The following is an 8,773-nucleotide window of genomic DNA, read 5'->3' on the forward strand; positions in this document are numbered from 1 at the left end:
TGAGCAGCAGCAACATTTATTGTGAAGAACGAAAGAACAAAGTTTCCACAGCATGGAAGGGGACCCGAGCAGGTTGCTCCTGCTGGCTCAGGTGGCCGGCTTTTATTCCCTTATTTGGCCCCGCCCACATCCTGCTGATTGGTCCATTTTACAGAGTGCTGATTGGTGCATTTACAAACCTTTAGCTAGACACAGAGTGCTGACTGGCATGTTTACAATCCTTTAGCTAGACAGAAAAGTTCTCCAAGTCCCATAAGCCCAGAGTTGACACTCTGACCCATAAGCCCAGCTGGCTTCACCTCTCAAAGCCCCTCTAAACAGGACACCCCAACTGCTGTTGGGAATTGGGTGATGACTGCTCTAGCTACTTCCTGCTGGATAGGGGCAAAGAAGGAGCCCTGCAGTTGTAGTGTCCTCCAGAGGGGAACTCTCTAGGCCAGTGAAAGGGCCAGCGGGTTGGTCCAGGGGTCCTTGGTAGAAGCTGTTAGTTGAGCTCATTTGGGGTTCCATTTGTAAAACCATCTGTAACTTGATGGCCTTGATCCTAGAGGAAACAAATTTGACAAAGAGGTTAAAAATACGGGCCCTGAAGGCAAGTAATAGCAAGATGGCTGCCATGGGACCTAGAAAGGGGAGAAGCCATGTTGCCCAACTCCAGAGGTTGGTATAAGAGTTTGAAAGGCATCTGATTTCAGAAGCCTTTTCCTGTAAACACCAGGCGGCATCTCGTACTATCCCTGACTGGCTAGTGTAAACACAACACTCTTCCCCTAAGAGGTGCAGAGTCCTCCTTTCTCAGCAGTGAGGAGGTCTAGACCTCGGTAGTTTTGGAGAGTCACTGCTCCCAAAAAGTCTATTTGGGATTGTAGAGTAAGGATAGATTTCATTATTTCTTACAAACTGTCTGAGAAATCCTTTGAGAGTGTGTGGGTAGTAGGATAATGAAGTAGACAAACTGGCTATTCTGGTTCCTGTAGTAGTAGCCATTCCTAACCGTATAAGTAGGGGTATTAGTTGTATGGCTCTGTGCTGATGGACTTGAGCTTTGAGGGGTACTGATAGGGTCTGATTTCCTGGGACAATGTTAATGTTGGGACTTAGAAAGACTAAGGTGCAGGTGCCTGTCCAGTTAGTGGGGAGGCAGATATAAGTTGACGTTCCACATAAGAAGAATATACCTTGGCTGGGTAGACAGAACTGGTTGTGTATGTTAAAAAGGTGTGTGAATTTGTTGTTTTCATTTTCCCATACTGCTAGAGTACTTGCCAAGGTAGCTCTGGTGAGTGGCTGGAAAGGGGTGTTGGGAGCATACTGAGTGGCTCCCTGCGTTCTATTTCGTTTTCATCCTGGCAGGAGCTACAGTATATAGTCCTGTCGCAAAGAGTATGGTTAGTATGCTGCTTAATAATATGATGAAATAGTAAAAGGATTCCATTGAAGGGGCAAGGAGAGGTGTTAAAGATAAAGATTATGTAGGTTTTCACTTATCTTTTTTAAGGAGGATGGGGTTTTTCTTCAGGATCAGTGGTAGGAGCCTCTTTAGTCTGGGATGTTTCCTTCCGAAATAGGAGATGAAGTCCTCCAATGGTTCGCGGGTGTATCGAGGCTGGTCTGGCTGATCTTGGGACTCCTGAGCTGACGGTCCCACAGGTTCCTCAGGGGTGTCCAAAATTTGACTCGGGTGTGGTGAATCCAAGATTCCACTCCTGACACCTTAACTGTAGTGGGGGTAGAGAGGATTACTGAGTATGGTCCTTCCCACAAAAAGTCCATAGATGGGGAGGTAGAGGGGAGAGATTTGACCAACACTATATCTCCTGGTTGAAACAACTCTATTCCTTTTTCTCTGTAACATCCTTCAGGTAGGTTTTTAAGGTTTTGTTGATATTTTGCCAAAGAAGTTATATCTTTGATAAAGTTGGCTGATTCCTGATCAAGTAGGAGGTTATTTGTGAGAAAAGGTCGTCCACACAGCATTTCATATGTACTGAGCCCTATTTTGTGAGGGTGAAGATAAGTGAGGAGAATTTCGAATTCTCAACAAGGCCATGGGCAAAATAGTAGGCCATGGGAGATGAGCTTCTTGTGTTAGTTTCCTTAAATGTCTCTCGAGTGTTTCATTTGCCTTCTCAACCCTCCCTGAGGATTGTGGCCTCCAGGCACAGTGAAGGTGATATTGTATCCCTAGCATCCTGGACATTGCCTGAGTTATTATGGCTTTAAAAGTCAGACCATTGTCCCTCTGTAAGCTTTGGGGAAGCCCAAATCTAGGAATTATTTCATGAATTAGGACTTTAATCACTTCCTGAGCCTTCACTGTCTTGCAGGGGAAAGCTTCTACCCAATTTGTAAAAGTATCAGCACAGACCAACAAATATTGAAATCCCTTTGACTTAGGCAAATGGGTGAAGTCTAACTGCCAGTGCTCTCCAGGATAGTGACCTATTCTTTGTTCCCCCAAAGGGGCCTTATGATGGACCAAGGGATTATTCCTTTGGAACACCTCACAGGGTTTGACTACCTGTCAAATAGTACGGAGGAGACTTGGCCCTGTAAATAGGAATTTGGCCATTTGATGAGTGTTTTCCATACTCATATGAAAAGTTTGGTGGAGGGTTTTAAGCATTTTTCCACTGGCTGGCTTTGGGTATAAGTACCTTTCCTTCTTCTGTCATTAACCACCCCGAGGTGAGAAAACTATGCCCCCGTGAAAGTCCCTATTCTGTTTCAGTTGGGGAATACTGGCGCTTAATCTCTTAGAGGGGGTTGTTCCATACCAAGGGTCCTTCCATAGGTATTTCTAATGGAAGGTTCCACCTGGCAGCAATTTTGGCCTCAGCATCTGCCTGACGGTTTCCTTCTGCCTTTTCTCCTTCACCTTTCCGATGGCTTTGGCAGTGTAACACTGCCACTTCCTTGGGTTTTTGCACTGTGTGCAATAACTCCATAATTTCATTGTGGTATTTAATGGGGGTTCCCCCAGAGGTTAGGAACTCCCTTTCTTTCCATATTGCAGCATGGGCATGTAGAATTAGATAAGCATACTTGCTATCTGTATACACATTTATTCTTTTTCCCTTTCCCAGTTCTAAGGCTTGGGTAGTTGCCACTAGTTCTGCTAACTGGGCGTTGGTCCCTGCGGGAAGAGGCTTACTTTCAAGTACAGTTACATCACTAACTATGGCATAATCTGCCCTTCTATCCCATTCTCCACAAATGAACTTCCATCACTATATAGGTTAAGGTCAGGATTAGCTAAGGGGACTTCTAAGAGATCATCTCAGTTGACATTAAGTCTGGACTATAATTTGTTGACAGTCATGCTCGATTGGTTCCCCATCTTCTGGGAGAAAAGTGGCAGGGTTGAGGGCCATGCATGTACATATTTGAAGCACCAGTCCCTCAAGGAGTAGCACCTGGTATCTAAGTAGGCAGTTGTCTGATAGCCACAAACTTCCTTTGGCACCTAGTATGCCATTTACATCATGAGTAGTCCAGACAGTGAGATCCTTTCCATGTATTATTTTGATAGCCACTGACACTAAGACGGTCACCACTGCAACTGCCCATAAACAGTGAGGCCAGCCTTTTGCTACTACATCAATTTCCTTACTTAGGTATGCCACTGGTTGTGGGGTTGTCCCACAAGTCTGAGTAAGGACTCTGAGAGCTATCCCTGCTCTCTCTGTGATGTATAAAGAGAAATTTTGTCCTGTGGGAAGGCTTAAAGCTGGAGCTTGTACTAGGGCCTGCTTTAAGGTTTTGAAGGCTGTTTCTGTGCCTGGCTCCCGTTCTACTAGATGAGTATTTGCCCTCTGAGTCTCCTTGATTTGAGTATAGAGGGGCCTGGCTATCTCATTGTATCCTGGGATTCATAGTCGGCAAAAGCCGGTAATTCCAAGGAACCCCCACAACTGTTTTAATGTCTTAGGGTGAAGATAAGTCAGTATAGGCTGTATTCATTCCTTGCTGAGGGCCCTGGTTTCTCTGGCTAAGATTAGGCTTAGATATTTGACCTGCTGTAAGCAAACCTGGGCCTTCGACCTAGACGCCTTGTACCCTTGATTAACTAGAAAGTTCAAGAGATCTAGAGTAGCCTGCTGGCATGAGGTTTCCAAACTGGTAGCCAAAAGTAAATCATCCACATACTGAAGGACCAGAGTGCCTGGACTTGAGAAGTGGCCTAGATCTTGGGTCAGTGCCTGACCAAACAGATGAAGGCTATCCCTAAATCCTTGGGGCAAGAAAGTCCATGTAATTTGGCACGTGTGTAATTTGGGACGTGAGGACCTGTGGGATCCTCAAAGGCAAAGAGAAACTGCAAGTCAGAGTGCAGGGGAATACAGAAGAAGGCATCCTTGAGGTCCAGAACAGTGAACCATTCTGCTTCCTCTGGTATTTGAGAGAGCAGGGTATAGGGGTTGGGTACAACTGGATATAGAGGAATTACTGCCTCATTGATGAGTCTAAGATCTTGCACTAGTCTCCACTGACTGTTTGGTTTTTGTACTCCTAGAATTGGGGTGTTGCAGGAACTGCTGCATTTCCTTACTAAGCCTTGAACTTTTAAATGTTTAACAATATCCTGTAATCCTTTATGAGCTTCAGACCTTAAGGGATATTGCCTTTGATAAGGAAAAGTGGTGGGGTATTTTAGCCTGATTTGGACTGGGTGGGCATTTTTTGCCCTTCCAAATTGTCCTTCCAATGCCCAGACCTCAGGGTTGATTCCCTCCTCAAGTAGGAGACAAGAAATGGGTAACTTGTTCCCCATATTCATGTAGATAACAGCTCCAGCTTTGGCTAATATATCCCTCCCCAATAAGGGTGTGGGACTTTCAGGCATGACAAGAAAGGCATGTGAAAAGAGCAAAGTCCCCCAATTACAACTGAGGAGGTGAGAGAAATACCTGGTTACAGGCTGTCCCAGGATTCCTCAGATGGTAACAGATCTTGAGGACGGTCATCCAGTACAGGAGATTAACATTGAGAAGGCTGCGCCAGTGTCCAGGAGGAAGTCAATTTCCTGGCCCTCAATGGTTAAACGTACCTGGGACTCAGTGAGGCTGATGACATAAGCTGGCACTTGCCCCTGGCTCCCTCAGTCCTGTTGTTGGATCATCTGGTTGGGGGCTTCTGGCCTAGAAAACCATTGCATTCTGGGGCAGTGTGCCTTCCAGTGATTGCCTCAGCATAGTAGACATGGTCGAGGGGAGGCTTGTTTCTCGCTGGACAATCTTTTTAAAGTGTCCTTGTAAACCACACTGATAACGAGCCCTACCGGGTGATTGGCCTGCTCCATTTTGTGTCCTCTCTGAATCACCAAGGTTTGTTTGTCTGAGGGCCATGACTAAGGCTATGGCCTTTCTCTGATCTTGCTTTTCCTTTTGGGCCTGTTCCTATTATAGAACACCAAGGTAGCCAGGTTTAATAAGGCCTCCAGATTTTGTTCAGGGCCCAGGACTCACCTTTGGAGCTTTCTCCTGGTATCTGCAGCTGAAAGGGTAACAAACTTATCTTTTAGAATCAATTGACCCTCAGCCGGGCGTAGTGGCTCGTGCCTTTAATCCCAGCACTTTGGGAGGCCAAGGTGGGCGGATCACGAGCTCAGGAGATTGAGACCATCCTGGCTAACATGGTGAAACCCCGTCTCTACCAAAAATACAAAAAAAAAATTAGCCGGGTGTGGTGGCAGGTGCCTGTAGTTCCAGCTAATTGGGAGGCTGAGGCAGGAGATGGCATGAACCCAGGAGGCAGAGCTTGCAGTGGGCCGAGATCGCACCATTGAACTCCAGCCTGGCCAACAGAGCAAGACTCCATCTCAAAAAAGAAAAATCAACTGACTCTCAAGTGATTCAGGTGACAGGGGAGTATATTTTCTTAAGGCCTCCCATGGCTGCTAGAGGAAGGCAGAAGGATTTTCTTCATTTCCCTGAGTTATGGTAGACATCATTGAATAATTCATGGGCTTTTTCCTAATTCTCCTTAGTCCTTCTAGAACACAGGTCAACAGATATTTGTGACTCCAGTCCCTATGATCTGAGTCGAGGTCCAAGTGGGGATCAATACTGGAGACGGCTTTCTGACTGGTAGGGAATTTGTCCCTTTCTTTGGTTATCATTCTATCATTTACTTGACTAAGATACCAGGTATCTCCAAACTCTTGGGCTGCCCTTTCATTAACGGCCAGGGTTTGATCTAACAATAGCATGACATCTCTCCAAGTGTGATTGAAGGTTTGCCCTAGACCCTGTAGGACATCCATATACCTATCAGGATTATCTGAAAGCTTTCCCAGATCTGCCTTGATCTGCTTTAAATCAGAGAGGGAGAAGGGGACATGTACCCGAGTTGGGCCAAATTCCCCTCCCCCTACAGCTTGAAGGGGACAAAACTGATAACCTGGGGGTTTCTGTGGTCCTTTGGAGATTTCTTTGCTCGTTTCCTTCTGGGTGGGGGAGATTAGAGGAGGCTTATTAATAGAAAGGGGAGCTATATGGAGACTAAGTTATGGGGGTAAGCTGAGAGGTCCTCCTGTGGGATGTAAATTGCAAGCTTTGCAAAGTTGTGGATTGTCCTTCAATGAAAAGAAAGCTTAGACATAAGGTATTTCACTCCATTTGCCTTCACTCTTACAGAAAATGTCAAACTGCAGGATAGCATTGTAATTTGTACTTCCCTCAGGTGGCCATTTTTCCCCATCAGAGAGAGAATATTGGGGCCAGGCCATAGTGCAGAAAAAAATGAGCCACCTCTTTTTCAGGGTTTGCAGGTCAAATTTGTCCCAATGGCTTAGGACGCATTTCAAGGGTGTGCTTGTTGATGCCTGAGTGTTTCCCATCTGAAAGACAAAACCACCTGCAATTTTGGTTTGCTTGTTTCTCTCCCTGCCCAAGAACATGCAACAGTCCCTGGATCCTGCTGATTGGAATAGTTGCACCGACTGACGCAGCAGCAGAAACACCCCTTGCCCAAGAACCCGCAACAGTCCCTGGACCCTGCTGATCAGAATAGTTGCACTCACTGACGCAGCGGCAGAAACACTAGTTTTCCTCCTAGACCACAAGGAGGACCAAGGAATGTCGGATTTAGTGATCCTTACTGACGCATTCTCGAAAACCTGCACCCTTGCCTGTCCTCCTAGACCACAAGGAGGACCAAGAAAAATCGGATTTAGTGGCCCTTACCGAATGCATTCTCAAAAACGTGTTAGAGTCCTAAGCGTTCTCCTGTTAGTATTGGGACTTTACCCGTGTCCTATAAAGATGTTATGTCCCAAAAATGAAGTGGAGGGCCATACCCTGAGGGAAGGAAGGGATCTCCAGAGTTGGAAGGGTGATGCCTTTTGTCCTCACTTATATGAATAGGAAGGATACAATTTATGAATCTCCCCATATCCTAGCTTCAGGAATAGCTTTTGTTAGGCCTGCTTGTCTGAGGAGGGATCCTAAAATTCCAGAGAAGATTGTCCCCCCGCCAATGGGGCTTTGGGCAAAAATTATGTCTTTCTGATCAGTGAGGAGCCCGGGTGCCTAAAGAAGGCAAGAGAGTCCTGGAGTTTATACTAGAAATCATTCTTATAGAAGAAACTAGAAAAGCACCAGAGACAGGGACAGTGGTTTTTAGAAGCAGGACTAGCCTCGGAGAAGAGAAGCAATAGGAAGTTTGTCTGACAGGCATTAGGACCCAGAAGGCAAGGGTCAGGATAGATAGGATAGATAGGCGAGTCTCACTTGGGCAACGTGACTTTGAGAGTTCCACTCATGGCCTCAGGGTCAACCAACTTGCTGTTGGGACCCTGAAGCTGAATGGCTTTCCTCTCTGTTGACCCTAGGCTCAGCTCAGAAGTACAGGAAAAGCAGAAGCTGGTTCCAGGAAAACCAATGCTCCCAACTCCTGACTACACTAGTTGCTTTTAACTGGCCAACAGGTGCCCGGTATTTAGCTTCCAAATTCTAAGGAAAAATAGGACAGAACAGCAAGCGAAAGGGCTCTGATGGTACTCACCGCTTGGTGATAGTCAATAGTCCCTTTGTGGTTGCCAAAATGTGTCCAGAATTGGTTCCTTCCAGTGGGTTCTTGGTCTTGCTGACTTCAAGAATGAAGCCGCAGACTCTTGTGGTGAGTGTTACAGTTCTTAAAGAAGGTGTGTCTGGAGTTTGTTCCTTCAGATGTTCAGATGTGTTCGGAGTTTCTTCCTTCTGGTGGGTTAATTGTCTCGTTGACTCCAGGAGTGAAGCCACAGACATTCATAGTGAGTATTACAGCTCTTAAAGGTGGCGCATCCAGAGTTGTTTGTTCCTTCCGGTGGGTTCCTGGTCTCACTGACTTCAGGAGTGAAGCCGTAGACCTTTGCAGTGAGTGTTAGAGCTCTTAAAGGTAGTGCAGACCCAAAGATTTAGCAGCAGCAAGATTTATTGTGAAGAGCAAAAGAACAAAGCTTCCACAGTGTGGAAGGGGACCCAAGTGGGTTGCCGCTGCTGGCTCGGGTGGCCAGCTTTTATTCCCTTATTTGGCCCTGCCTACATCTTGCTGATTGGTCCATTTTACAGAGCACTGATTGGTCTATTTTACAGAGTGCTGATTGGTGCATTTACAAACCTTTAGCTAGACACAGAGTGCTGATTGGTGTGTTTACAATCCTTTAGCTAGACAGAAAAGTTCTCCAAGTCCAACCCAACCCAGAAGCCCAGCTGGCTTCATCTCTCAAGAGGACAGCAGATAATAATCTTTTTTTTCTTTTTCTTTTGGGAGATGGAGTCTCACTCTCTCA

General features: G+C 46.1%; 1 long non-coding RNA gene across 1 annotated transcript; it reads right to left on the reverse strand.

Annotated features, from left to right (window-relative positions):
• LOC141407405 (uncharacterized) lies at positions 1-8,476 on the reverse strand. Its single transcript, XR_012416404.1, has 2 exons — positions 8,008-8,476; positions 1-1,718 (listed from the first exon to the last, which is right to left on the reverse strand). It is a non-coding gene; the product is annotated as an uncharacterized lncRNA (long non-coding RNA).
• Positions 8,477-8,773: the final 297 nt, after the last annotated feature.

This window comes from Macaca fascicularis, chromosome 8 (assembly GCF_037993035.2).
Source record: "Macaca fascicularis isolate 582-1 chromosome 8, T2T-MFA8v1.1".
Lineage (NCBI taxonomy): Eukaryota > Metazoa > Chordata > Mammalia > Primates > Cercopithecidae > Macaca > Macaca fascicularis.